We start from the raw sequence: 14,311 nt of genomic DNA on the forward strand, positions 1-14,311 counted from the left end.
AGTGGCCATTCACTCACATCACTGGAGTGAATCCCTCCTGTGTCTGCAGCTCCCAGGGCACCATCCTCCTGCATTCACCAGGCTCACCCCAGGACAGCTCCCTTGGAGTGGGGTTTTTTCAGGACAGCTCTGGATCTTCACCTGTGGCTCATTTCCCTGTGCTTCTCCAGATGCAGGAGATGTTCTGTTCACTCCCAGTGAGCTGCAGCTTGGCCACCAGCATCGTCCATCCTGCTCATCCTCCTGGGCTCATCCCAGCTCCCCACGGTCTCTCCGAGCTCGTTTTCACCTCCAAGGTGCCCAGTGGGATCTCAGCACCGGCTGTTTTGGGGGCAATGAGGAATCCAGGGCTGCAGAGGTGTTTTTTCACGTCACCCATCCCACCCCAGTCCCTGTGAGCTGTTCCTTGGAGCCCTTTCCCAAGAGCTCTGCCTCCAGGAAATGCCATTATCAGCTGCCTGCATAGGCTGCTCCACTTGGAGCTCCCGGGGCGCCCGGTCCCAATCCAATTTCTGCTGGGAGGAGATAAGACAGTGGAAGGAGATAAGGGTCAGGCAGCAGGCTGGTCACCCTGACTCACAGGTGTCAGAGCAGCAGTTTCAGCCCTGAAATGGATGGGTGGGTACAGCAGGGGCAGCCAGGGCTCCCCAGCCTTTTGGGGGTACCAGGAGTGCAGCACCTGGGGGAGATTGAGGTGGGGAATTCACTGTGCACAACCCAAACTGGGCATTCACAACAATGTACAAGGAGAGGGGTCAGGTTCAGGACTAGGGGGGCTTTGCACGGCTCAGTTCTCATTCCTGTGCAGGGTGGGGGGTTCCTCCCTCTCCTCCCCAAAAGCACAACCTCACACCCCTTTCCCCACGCTCCCCCTTGGCACCCACCTCCTCCCCTGCTTTCAATACCAAAAATTGCCAGATTGGTGACAGAAACAGAAAGACATGATGGTCAGGGACCACCGGGTTATCCTCCCAGCTGGCCAGGGCAACTGACTGGCGAATGCCTTTAATTAAAGCTAAATGGTTAATAGGGAGCTGAGCAAAGGTCTCCCTGCTGGCTGCCAGCACAGGTGCCAGTGGAAATCATGCTGAGGGCTGGAGAGCTCGGTGTCGAAACAGCCAGACTGCACCTTGTCTCCCTGCCAGGGCCCTGGCATTGCCACAGGACCTCACTCCCAAATTCTGCTGGCCCTGGTGCCCCTGGACTGTGCCTTGAGGGGGGACATCCCCATGGGCACCCCTGGACCCCTGTGCAAGGGGGCTCTTGTCTCTGACCTGCAGTTTTGGTGGGAAGGGGGTTTTATTTGTTGTATTTTGACTGTTGCCCATTTGAGGTGGGGGTGGAGAAAAATGAAGAATTACCCAACACAGAGCAGTTTCCCAAGGTTGAGAAGCAGGAGGTTGGGAGTAATAATTAATCGGCAGCGGCTGGCGTGGGCTCTGCTCACCTCAAACAACCTGGTCTAAGGGTCACTGCACAGAGGTGTCTGCAGCTCAGAGCAGAACAGACCTTGGCCTGGCCTGAGGGAGGAGGAAAGAGGGGGGAAAAAAGAGACAGGAGGTGAAACAGGGATGGAAACACCACCAGCATCCCACAGGGACATTCATGTTGCTCCCCACACCTCTAATTCCCTGATGCCAGAGGGAAAGTCAGGGGCTCACAGGACACAGCTGAGCACCAGAGATGTCCAGCTTTATCTACAGCTTGAGCTGAGGCTGAACTCGGCCCTGAACTCTCCAGGGGTCACCCAGAGCCAATGTTTGCTCCAGAGAGCAGGGCTCTGTGGGAAGCTCCCTGCCTTGCCCATCGTCAGTGGAGGTGTCTCAATTCCACAGTGATGCCCATCCCCTGCACATCTCACTTTGGCCTGCTGTTTTAAGCAGTGATGGGCTTGAAACTGACCCTCAGGAAGCTGGATTCTTCAAGAATATTTAGAATTTAGATCAGATATTGGGAAGAAATTCTTGGCTGTGAGGGTGGTGAGGCCCAGGGTGAGGCCCAGAGCAGCTGTGGCTGCCCCTGGATCCCTGGAAGACCAGGTTGGATGGGGCTTGGAACAACCTGGGATGGTGGAAGGTGTCCCTGCCCATGTCAGGGGGTGAAATGTGAATGTCTTTAATGTCCCTTCCAACCCAAACCACTCTGTGTTTCTCTGATCATCACCCTTGACGAAGCAGACATCATTAAACACTCATGAAAACACAACTAAATGCATTTCAGTACGTATTTTATTCTCAAATGGCCTGGGTTAAAACATGTGAGAGAGTAAATGGAGCTCTTTGACCAAAACCTCTGCAATATGTGCAGAATTTTCAAGCAGAAAATAAATGTGCTGTGTTGTTCTTGCATTTAAAACACCCTCAGCAGACATGCAGCTCATCCTCAAAATTCACTGCTCTGCCACACTGATCCCAGCCGGGTCCTCAACTGGAAAAAACATTCCCGGCCATTCCTGAGGAGATTTGTGCTCTGCCGGGGGGTCTGATGTCCCCTGTCTGCAAGGGAAACCCACTGTGCACTCATGGCTGATGCTTATCTCACTGGAAATGCCGTTCCTGGAATTCCAGGGTCCTCCTTATCTTCAGCAGAACCAACTGCATCCTCGGATTTAATTGCAATAAATAGCACAAAACATCAAAATGTATTCCATATATCAAAATGTATCAGTGGGGGAAATACCTCATCATTTCAGAATGGATGAAAATGAGGTGTACTCAACCCATTTTCATTTAGTGCCTGGCAAGGCTGCTCTCTGCCCAGCACAAATCTGAATTTCCATGGGATCCTGTGAGCTGGGACTGGACCAGTCCAGGGCTCCAAAACCACAGAGACCTCAGAGGAAACCCAAATTTCGGTGGGTGTTTGCATCCTTCTGGGAATGGTTATCCTCAAAGAGATCCAAATGATGGCTGGGAAGTTGGGAACCCCTGGGATGGTCCATGTCAGATCCCCCAAGCCCTTTGTGGCCCTGTTCCAGTCTGGTGCTGAGAAAAGCTCCTTGCACATCCCTCCCTCACCCCTGAGAGCCACAGAGAGCTGGCAGATGGCTGGGGCACAGCTATCACACTCTGGAATAATGGGAAGAAAAAAGATTTGCTAATAAGCAACATTGACCCCAATAGGTGGTGTCTAATTAACCTTTATAGATATAGATATATATAGATATATAGATATATATATAAGATATAGATGATATAGATATAGATATAGATATAGATATAGATATAGATATAGATATAGATATAGATATAGATATAGATATAGATATAGATATAGAAAAGATAATGACTTAATAATCAAGGTGATCAACTAGCAAATCCTCCAGGGAGTCTGGAGGATGGTGTGTGTAGTGCTTAGATAATCAAAAGATAGCTCAAAATGAAAGCTTGAAGGACCTGGTGCTGTTTAGTCTATGGAATTGAAGAATGGACAAAGGGATAAATCATAAAAATTATGTAAATCAAAAAACACAGCCACCGAGGGAAAGGAAATAAACCCTTCATTATCACAAAAGAAGGGCTGAGAAGTCGTGGGCTTAACCTGCAGGAAGGAAGATGCAGCCTGGGTGACAGACAGATAATAAAGGCCTGGGAAAAATTGCCTGAGAAAAATATAATAACGCTGCACTTGAGATTTCTAAGAACAGGCTGGGAAAACACCAATTGCAGGTAGTTTGAGGATGTCTGGATTGCCCTTGGGATTAGCAGGGAGTTAATTGATTTTAAGCGCTCTCTTCCAGCACCATTTTCTATAAATTCAGTTTATTATACTTGCTCCGCTGGGTTGTGCTTTGAAGTTTAAAGAAATAACTCACTTTGGTGTTTCTCTCAGACCAGTCCTCCTGCAGGGATGAAATCTTCCCCTCCAACAAGGACAGCAAACACCCAATAAGCCTGGAGGAGGGATCACTGATAGCAAAACCCAGGGATGTGGCAGACATCACTCCAGATATTCCATGTCCAGCTCTGGACAGGTGGGAGCCCCGTTCCCAAAATGTTTTCTTGCAGGGAGATGTGGGCCAGCCTTGAGCAGATCTGTTCCCGTGAGATGCTGTGTGTCTGCTGATACCAGGCCTGGCATAAAGACCAGCCCAAACACGATAAATCCGTTTTGAAGTTCCTCACACTTAATCTCCGGGAACAGATAAAATTATGGGGAAATGGCGGTAAAGAAAAAGCAGGCAGAGCTTTGCACCCCAGAGATTATTTAGAGAATAATGGGGAAAAGCCACGAGAAAAAGCTGGGCCTGGAGAGCCTCTGTTTGGGAAGATCCCAAAAATGAATGAGGTTTTAAGGAGGGGTTACGAGAGGAGGGTGAGCAGGGAGTGGTTGGGAGGAATTTTAATTAACATCAACGTTCACAAAGTTATTTAATAGGATCCAAAAAAACCTCTGAGAGCAATGAAAGCTGAAACCAGCGTTTTCAGAGCAAACAGAGGCAAGTGTGGGGCTGGGGGAGCAGGGCTGGGGCATGGGGGGCACCTGGAGAGGTGGGAGGTTCTGGGGGCAGAAAAATGATTTTGGGAGGATGGCAGAGTGGAGGAGAGCTGAGCATCCCTGAGAGGCTCCCGGGGATGTGCAGAGTGCAGGGACAGCCCAGGTGACATCTGGGGAGGTAGAAAACCAGCAGCATCAGAAACTGAGGCTCCTTTGCGACCCAGAAACACCCCTGAGGCGCTGGGGGCACTGAGAGGCTGCTCTCTGGATTAAACACCTTCTGAAAGGGGCGCCCTTCCAGAAATGCAAGAGTCTGACCTTGGTGACGGCATCAGGACAGCCCCAGGTGTGTGTCCCCATGGTGGGGACAGCCCCAGGTGTGTGTCCCCATGGTGGGGACAGCCCCAGATGTGTGTCCTGAGGATGGGACAGCCCCAGATGTGTGTCCTGAGGATGGGACAGCCATAGGTGTGTGTCCTCAGGATGGGGACAGCCCCAGGTGTGTGTCCCGACATTAGGGACAGTCCCAGGTGTGTGTCCCCAGGATGGGTACAGTCCCAGGTGTGTGTCCCGACATTAGGGACAGTCCCAGGTGTGTGTCCCCATGGTGGGGACAGTCCCAGGTGTGTGTCCTGAGGACAGGGACAGCCCCAGGTGTGTGTCCCCAGGCTGGGGACATCTCCAGGTGTGTGTCCCATGGTGGCACAGCCCCAGCTCTGTGTCCCCAGGCCGGGACAGCCGCAGCCGGGTGCAGGGGCTCACAGAGCCAGGGCCCATCCCCAGGAGCAGTTTCTCAGTTTCTTTCCCCGTGTCGCTGCCGAGGATCGGGCCGGGATGCGCCAGCCCGGGCGCGGCCGCAGAGGGGCGGGAGCGGCGGCTCAGCCCGGCCCTGCCCGGACTTGTCCATGGGGCTGCTGAGAGCGGTGACATAATTACAGTTTCAATCGCAGATTAATAAGAACTGGGGTTGTTTTTTTTTTCCTTTTTTTCTTTTTTCCTTTTTTTTTTTTTTTTTTTTTTTTTTTTCCCAGCAAGGCGAGGCATGCCTGGACGGGAAGGGCGTTGAGCTCCCGCTGGCTGGAGCAGAGGGCGCCGTGCCCTCTTTGATGTCTCCTCTTGTGGAGGTGCTGCAAACTCTGGCCCTGCTGTCCCGGCTGCAGCTCCCCTGCCCGGGCCGTGCTCCCCTTCAGCTTCTTCCTTCTCCAGGACCTTCATACTCCGGGGAGTGCAAATGGAGAATCTGAATTAAATCCTCTGAATTAAACTCTGCTGGTGGAGGAAAATCACTCCAGATGCCACCAAAGGCACAGGGGCTGGTAACTGGGAGGGAAGGGAAACTGAGGCAGAAGCAGCTTGGCCAAGGCCATTCGGAGGGTCTCTGTGACCTGTCAAGCTCAGGGATGCACCTGGAATGCTGCAGCAGCTGGGAGAGGTGGCAGAGTGAGGCCAGCATCACCTGTGGAGCACTGAGCAGCTGTGAGATGAGAGAGAGGGATGGCATCCATGGCCACATACCAAAATCCAAGCTTAAAGTCCAGGTTTTAGAGTTCTGGAGCATTAGAAAAAAACCCCAGGGTTTTTAGACACTGAGGGAGTGCTTAAGGCAAAGCCAGATAGGGGCAGAAATTTGTTGCGTCGGGGAATGATGGATATATAAGGAAATTTCTATCAATTTCCTCCCCCAACACTCAGTCCCACACAGCCTACCTGGACCAGCTGAATCTCTCACTTTATTCAGGTTTGGATGCTTCAGTGCCTGATGGAGGATCTTTGGCACACCTTGGGTATGTCACAGCTGGGGTTGTCCCTCAGCTGCTCCCAGCAGGATCCCAGGGCCCAGCCAAGCCCTGCCAACCTTTTTTTTAAAAATTGAAAAAAGAATCACCCACATCCTCAGCTGACTTCAAAGCCATGATAACTCCTAATAACATTTTTTTCCCCCTCACTTATCTAGGCTCAAGTCTTCATCCTGCACTTGTCAAAGTTCTCCTGCATTCAGAGGACTGGAGAGTTGTGCTTTCCACTCTCTTACACAACTCCTGGAGCTCACAAAGTGCTTCTGAGACTCTTGTGCCCACTTGGGAGACACCAAGCAGAGCCCACAAGTGGGAGCCTTTCATAGAGCCTTTCATGGAGCTTCAGAAAGCAGATGAGACTTTGGGACAGATGTGTGTGACCAGGACCTGCTGCTGCTCCTTGTGGTTTCCTGCTCGCCGTGTTGCCCAACTCCATTTTCAGGTTCCTTTCAGACATTCCTCAAGTTCTGTTTTACCCTTTTCCGGTGCCCCTGAGGTTGTTCTGCTGGGCTGTTCATCTCCCCTGCAAGGGGATGGGTGTATCTGGAGCTGCTGAGCTCTGAGCACCAGAATCCCTCTGGCTCCATCTCCCTGGGTTTCCCCAAGCCACGAGCAGGTCCGTATCTGAGATTGGTTTCCTCCAACAAATCCGGTCCCTATCTAGGGATCTGCTTTCCTGCAACAAAAATATGCCCCAGGTGAGAAATTTGCCTCCTGAACTCGGTGTGACCTCCAAGAGCTGAAAGACTTTGGATTAGGAGTATTGAGCTTGACTGTGCTGAAAATCAATCCAACCCCGGAGCCTGGCTGCTGCCAAGAGTGGTGATGCATCTCTGCAAAAAAATAAAAAAGTCCCAAGAAAAGTTATTTTTGTAGTATACACACTAAAATGCCAGTGCTGTCCCAGTCTAGCACGCTCTCTCAGGCTTGAGGCCTCCAGGGAATGATCCCAGTTATGGATTGAGCTCCCATTTCTTCTCTCCATGGGCAGCAGACAGAGCTGGCAGCTCCCCCAACTAGGGATGCTGCAGCATTAATGCTTCAACTGCAGCTTCAACTCTGGGAACTTTTGTCCCCAGAAAACACCCTAGAAGAAAAAAGAAAGAGCCTGAAGGGTTAAAACAGCGCAGAGAGTTTTACGAGGCCAGGCTGCAGATGTTGTAGGCAGGGAGATGAAAGCAAACCCTCCTGCCCGGCTGTGGAGGCTGCGAGCCCCGAGCAGCCCCTGGGATGGAGGCAATTCCATCCCTCCCCTGCCTCCAGCCCCTCTGCACGCTGGCTGCTGGCTGGAAGTGGTTCTGCTGGTGAGCCCACGTCGCTGCACGAGGCCTCTCCATCCCACTGCTCGCTCTTGATCAATTATTAAAACCAGAAAATTCTCCAACCATGAAATTCATCCCAGCTTCCCCATGGCGTGCTGGGCTGGAAGAACCAAACCGCAGGGCCTGAGCTTCCAGGGAAGAAGGGGATGCCGCTTCCAGCAGGGCATTTTGTGGGGCTGGACCATCTCCATGGGTTTGGTTTTGTTTGTCCCAGTGTCCCCCCATGGCTCCTGCAGCCCCCTAGGAGAGCAATGTGCCCACTGCTCTGCAGACCCCACCACCCAGCTCCCATCAGGTTTCCCTTCTTTCACCTTCATCAGATCTTCATCTTTCACTGGACCCCTTTTACATCCACCTTCATTTTCTAGTTTCCTCATGTCAGCCTTGGCTTACCTTGCTGATGAGAGGCCAAACTTATTTTCAGTCCCATTTTTCCACTGGGGATTGGCTCTAAACTGAGCTAATAGGCTTTGGTAGCTGTGGTGCTGGGCCCCAGTTGTGCCCCTTCACTGGCTGGAGGTTGGAGCCAGAGCTGTCCTGTTCCTTCCTTTGCATCATGCCTTGTGCAAAACAGATATCTTTGGGGTTAGAATGTGTTTTTTCCTATTTTAAGCATATTCATGCTGACATTCTCATCTGGGCAGCTGCAGGGAATAACAAGAGACCCCCCTCAGCCCTGACACAACAACTCCCTGGAGGTCTTTGGTGGTCCAGCTCCAAACCCAGAGCACGGATATGCCTCAGAATAACTTACATATTTGCTACAGGGCAGAGGATATAAATACATCCATGGTAATGCCAGCCCTATGCATCGCCTCGACAGCAAAATTAGTACTTGGTTCCTTGCAATATGTGGGATTTTTTTTCCCTTTTTCCCATGCGTGTTGTAACCCTGGTAACCGACAGCGCCCGCACCGACCACGTCTGACTCGCGCTGCTTTGTTCCTGTCTGGTACAAAAAAAGGCTGCAAACACTCCACCACGCTGAGAGCTAGTGAAACCACCCAGATCTGACTCTCAGAGCTGATCTCAAACCCTGAGGGCCCCCAATGGCCCTCCCTTCAGCCCTGAGCCTGCTCAGACACAAGGGATGGAGCCAAGAGCACTGAGCCTGCCCAGGACAGCTGAGCTCAAAGGGGCTCAGTGCCTCTTCAGAGCTCCCACACCCTCCCAATGGTGCCCACAGACTGAGCTGTGGGTGAGGCTGCAAGGGGACCCTTAACCTCTTTTTTTCCACCCCAAATATAGATATGTCACATTGCAGATGGCACTGGGCACACACAGGCTGGGGACAGGAATGCCAATGTCCCTCTGCACAGGCTGTCTCAAACACTGAAGGAGGGCTGTGCTGCTGCTCAGCACTGCTTTCCCTTGCTCACCAGCCCAGGGAGCACCCCAAAAGCCCAGACACCAAAGCACCAGCCCAGACAAAGCCCACCCTTGTTGCCACCACAGGGTCCTGGAGGAGGCTCAGTCGCAGCACAGCTCGAGCTGCTCTGCTGCAGGACAGATCTGCTCATTCAGGTCCTCTCCCTCCACACAGCCTTTGTCCTTTGTGGAAGTGGGAGCTCAATTCACGCTCAGAGTTCCACCACATTTTCAGACTTCCACTTTGCCACCAGGTTCAAGAGACATTTAGAATTGTGGAATCCTCAAGGCTGGAAAAGACCTCCAAGGCCATCAAGTCCAGCCTTGTGTGCAGCTGACAGTGTGAGAGCATTGGAGCCTCTTGGCTTTCAGAAACCAGAGTGTCTGAAAAATAACCCAAGGGGATGGTCAGACTCATCACCAGGAGCACTTTGGCAGTTTATGGTGGTGATCCATAGCAAGACAAGGGGAAGCATCCTGTGCTTTTCCACTGAAGCTGATGACAAGGACCTTGGCTGGCAAACATTACACAGCAGCAACTTCCCCATTAACCACAGCAGCCACCACAGCCTCACAAGCATTGTGGGGGCTTATTCATTTCATCTTTACACAGAACGTTGTGCAGTGAGCTGCTGGAGGGGCTGGGGGTGCTCCTCTGCCTCCTCTGGGCTGAGCAGGGCTCCTGCCAAAGCCTGGGGACACAGACAGGTCACAGGGGACAGACCTCCCCAGCTATGGCCAGCCCTGGCTTTGCTTCCACCCTCCAGCACATCCCCTCTCCCTGCTCCTTGTTGCAAAATTACAAAAATGTCTGGCCCAAAAAAGCCCGTGTGTCTCCATGCTACTGTCTGGATAAATGGCATGGGAGTATCTCCATCTTCACTTCTTGCCCTGAATATTTCTCACAACTGGCTGTCCCAGCCCATTTTAATCCCCTCCCTCAAACCACCAGAGGTGTGCCCCCACCCTGGTATCTTCTTTCCAACGTGTGCCCAATAAAACAAGTTGAATTTTTAAATGCATGTAGACAACACAAAGGAAATGCTTGTATGGATGTGTCTTGTTAATTCCTCTTAAGTCAATTTTTCTCCAGTTTGCCTCCACAAGGCCTTTCAGACCAGAGGATAGGTAGACTGACAGACAGATAGATAGATAGATAGATAGATAGATAGATAGATAGATAGATAGATGAAAGAAAAAAAGAGAGAGAGAAAGAAAGAAAGAAAGAAAGAAAGAAAGAAAGAAAGAAAGAAAGAAAGAAAGAAAGAAAGAAAGAAAGAAAGAAAGAAAGAAAGAAAGAAAGAAAGAAAGAAAGAAAGAAAGAAAGAAAGAAAGAAAGAAAGAAAGAAAGAAAGAAAGAAAGAAAGAAAGAAAGAAAGAAAGAAAGAAAGAAAGAAAGAAAGAAAGAAAGAAAGAAAGAAAGAAAGAAAGAAAGAAAGAAAGAAAGAAAGAAAGAAAGAAAGAAAGAAAGAAAGAAAGAAAGAAAGAAAGAAAGAAAGAAAGAAAGAAAGAAAGAAAGAAAGAAAGAAAGAAAGAAAGAAAGAAAGAAAGAAAAAGAAAGAAAGAAAGAAAGAAAGAAAGAGGTAGTAGGTAGGTAGATAGATACATACATACATGCATACATACATACATACATAATGGATAAATGGATAGATAGATACATAGATTGATAGATGATGGATAGATTGATTGATTGATTGATTGACAGATAGAGACAAATACCCAGCTGAGTTACCTTTTGCAAGCTGAGGTAAAATCCACTGGGGCCACTTTACACCAGTGAAAACACAACCAGCACAAAGAATCAGTTTTCCATGGATTTGAGCTGCCTGGAGCAGCCAGCCCACAAGCACCACAGTGTCCTGAGGGCTGCAGGGGCAGAAGGAGCATCTCCTGGCCCTGGGATCATGGCTCTGCACCACCTGCAAATGGCCTTCCCATGTGGAAAACCAGGAAAGGTGGAATTTCACCACCTTCCCTTGCAGTACGTCAGCAGCTGACACTTTGGCAATATCTCACGTGTGATTTAGGAGAAAAATTGCATTGTTTGACCCTTCTTTATTGCACTCCTCAGTTACTGCTCAACAACACTGGGGAAAAAGGCCGCACTGTGCTGCAATTTAGGATGTTGCGGTGTATTGTCAGAAGATTTAGCACTTTTGGTGCTGGAGCCATGGTCCAAAGCAAAAATACTGTTAACGAGACCAGACCGATTTCAGCCGTCCCAAATTTCCAGAGAAATTCTTCTCTAAGAAGGAGAGGACGGAGACGTGTCCTGCCATCCGCTGGGAAATCTGGACTCCAGACTGTCTCAACCACCTCATGTCTGAGCCTCTTAAGCAGATGGGATTTCTCTAAGGTGATTTCCAAGGAGGGAAGAGTGGGATCCACAGATAAGCTGCACAGAGCACGATGACAGGTGAGGTCCCAGGGCCACCACTGCTCTGCTGAGGATGCCCATGGAGCTGGGGTGTGCCTGAATTCGGGCGCTGGAGGCTTGAAGCAAGAAGGACATTATCATGTTGCTGTCCAGGACTGACTTGGACACCAGCATTTTCATTTTGGAGGGAGCTGGCTTTGTCCTTGTCCACAGCTCCTTCATCTGTGTTTCTGCCCAGACCAGGTTTGTACCAGGTCAGCACTTTGCTCTGTGTGGCTGCAGCTTTTCCCGGCCCTGAAGATGGAATTACAGAACTGCCAAACTCTTGGCAAGGGGAAATTCCTCCCTGCTTAACCTCTAGTCTCTGTTTTAACCTCCCGCTCGCCCCACGTCCACCAGCCCCAGAGCTGAACGAGTGAATGGGGACACACACGAGCTGGTGCTCAGCATCCTTCTGTCATGTTCTTTTTTATTTTCTTGTTGAATGAGGGATAAAATTAGCTCAGCAGGAGGTGAGGGCTGGAACATTTCAGCTAAAACTGTCATGGTATTGAAAAGTCAGAGTTTTGCTGATTATTTCTCAGCTTTCTTACTGTGAACAGCCTTGCCTAGCCTTTTGTTTTGACAGATGAGTGCAAGCAAAGATCTCACAGAATAAAGCAATCTGCCAGGCTTTTCAGGTCACTCTCCAGATGATTTTAATATTTGACCTGTAAAGGCACATCCAGCTGAAGATCCAGCCAGGGGAAATGACACAGGGTGAGGGTAAAGGGGGTTGTGGAGGATATCCCAGACCCTCCTCACTGCACCCTGCAAAAGGCACAGGAGCCCACCAGCACTGCACCCATCACGGGCACACCTCCACAGAGAGACTCTGGCTTTGTTGGATCACTTTCCCTCTTTGAATTTTCATAGAACAACAGAAAAGTTTACAGCTCATCCAGTCCCACCCCCGCCATGGCAGGGACACCTCCCACTGTCCCAGGCTGCTCCCAGCCCCATCCAGCCTGGCCTGGGACACTGCCAGGGATCCAGGGGCAGCCACAGCTGCTCTGGGCACCCTGGGCCAGGGCCTGCCCACCCTCCCAGCCAGCCATTCCTAATTCCCAATGTGCCAAAATCTGTGCCTGCCCTCTGGCAGTGGGAGCCATTGCCTGGGTGCTGTCCCTGCCTGCCTTGTCCCCAGGGGCTGTGCAGCTCTCCTGGAGCCCCTGGAGGCCCTGGCAGGGGCTCTGAGGTGTCCCTGGAGCTTCTCTGGTGCAGCTGAACAGCCCCAGCTGTGCCAGGCTGGCTCCAGAGCAGAGGGGCTCCAGCCCTGGGAGTAATTCTGTATTTCGGAAAGCTGCTGCAAAGAGTTTGATTATGGGCACAGTACTTTCAACTTTCCCTTTCAGGATGAGCAGCTTCTTGTAACCTCTGCACCTCACAAGTGGGATTCCTGGAAAACAGGAAGGTTAAATGATTTGGTCAAATCTCATGGGCTAATGTGCAAGGACAAAAATCAGATCTTAATTCAAGGGACAAAGCCATCTATCTAAGCTACAATTTGGTTTCAGGGCCTTAACCACCAGGATACAGTGTGTACCTCATGGAACAAGGTGAAAACACACAAGAACACCTCTGTAGTGCAGAGTTCTGTGGCTGTCCATGTGTCTCAGTTGGTGCCACACCTCAGCTTAAAGCTATCATCTCACCTCTTCTGGCTTCAGACCCTGCAGCCCAAATTGGAGGTGGGAGAAGCACAAGTGAACCAAATATTCCCAATCTCTTGGTTAATCCAGAGTAAAACCCACCCAGCTGTGGCTGCCCCTTCCCTGGAAATGATCCAGGCCAGGCTGGATGGGGCTTGGAGCAACCTAGGATAATGGAAGGTGTGCCTACCCATGGCAGGCTGTTGGAACTTAACTTCCCTTGCAAACAAAATAATTTCATGATTTTTTTTCCTGATTTTTGTGATTTTTGGACAGCCAGCTGCAACCCCAGCATGACCCTGTGCCTGGTCATGTGCCTGGATTTGGACTGATCTTTCCAACCCCAGGTCCCAGACCTGCTCACCCAGATCAGTGCTACCCAACTCAAGGGCAATAATCAAGGGGTTTTGTGAGGCACTGGTCTGCTCCATCCTTGACCTGCAGGTGCCTTTGAGGTGATCCTGGAGCTCCTGGTAGATGCCATCCCTGCCAGCTTGGCCCGTGCACCACGCAGGTGCCACGTCATTATTGGGCAGCTCACATTTGGTGGCTCAGATCTGAAATGAGCCAAACTGCAGCACAGATGGGATTGTTTGGGAGGGCTCCTGTCCTCCTGGGCCTGTCTTAGTGCACAGCAAGTGACACAGGAGGGGTGCCTCCATCCCGCCTCAGCTTCCCATGCTGATTCCCGCCTGGAGGATGAGGAGAGAGCCTGGAAACTGAAACAGGCCCACAACCAAAATCTGGTTCATGCGTTCAGTACTGTGGACCCAGCTGAAGGCACAGGCCATTTGGAGGCACCCAAAGGCTGTGTGGCAGCAAATCCCTCTGGGGAGGGCACACCTGGGCAGAACAGGGGGCACAGCCCCGAGCTGGTGCTCTCTGACCTGCTGAGGGGTCACATTCCTGGGGTCCATCCCTGCCCTTCCGTAGGGTGGGAGCTCACAGGCCCATCTGGACATTCCTCTGGTCCATTTTCTTCAGCCTCCAGGACTCTGGAGGTTCCCACTCAAGGTGCTGCTCCAGGGAAGGCAGGAACAATCTCTGGGGATTTATCCCTGGCACAGCACGTGTGCAAGGAGGGAATGCCTAAAGGAAGGGTGAGGGGGCAAAAGGAGCAACCACCTTTATTTCCAGAGGCGTGGCAGATGAAACGGGTAGGAAATAGCCAAGGAAAACCCAAGGACTGCCTTCCTCCGGATAATTTCCTCCTCACCACAGGGCAGCCTGTGTCCCAGCAGAGCACAGGCTTGGCCCAGTCTTTGTGAGACAGGGACAGGAGCTGTGTCCCCAGCACGGGGGTTCCTTCAGGCTGAA

Source organism: Ammospiza nelsoni, chromosome Z (assembly GCF_027579445.1).
Source record: "Ammospiza nelsoni isolate bAmmNel1 chromosome Z, bAmmNel1.pri, whole genome shotgun sequence".
NCBI classification, from domain to species: Eukaryota; Metazoa; Chordata; class Aves; order Passeriformes; family Passerellidae; genus Ammospiza; species Ammospiza nelsoni.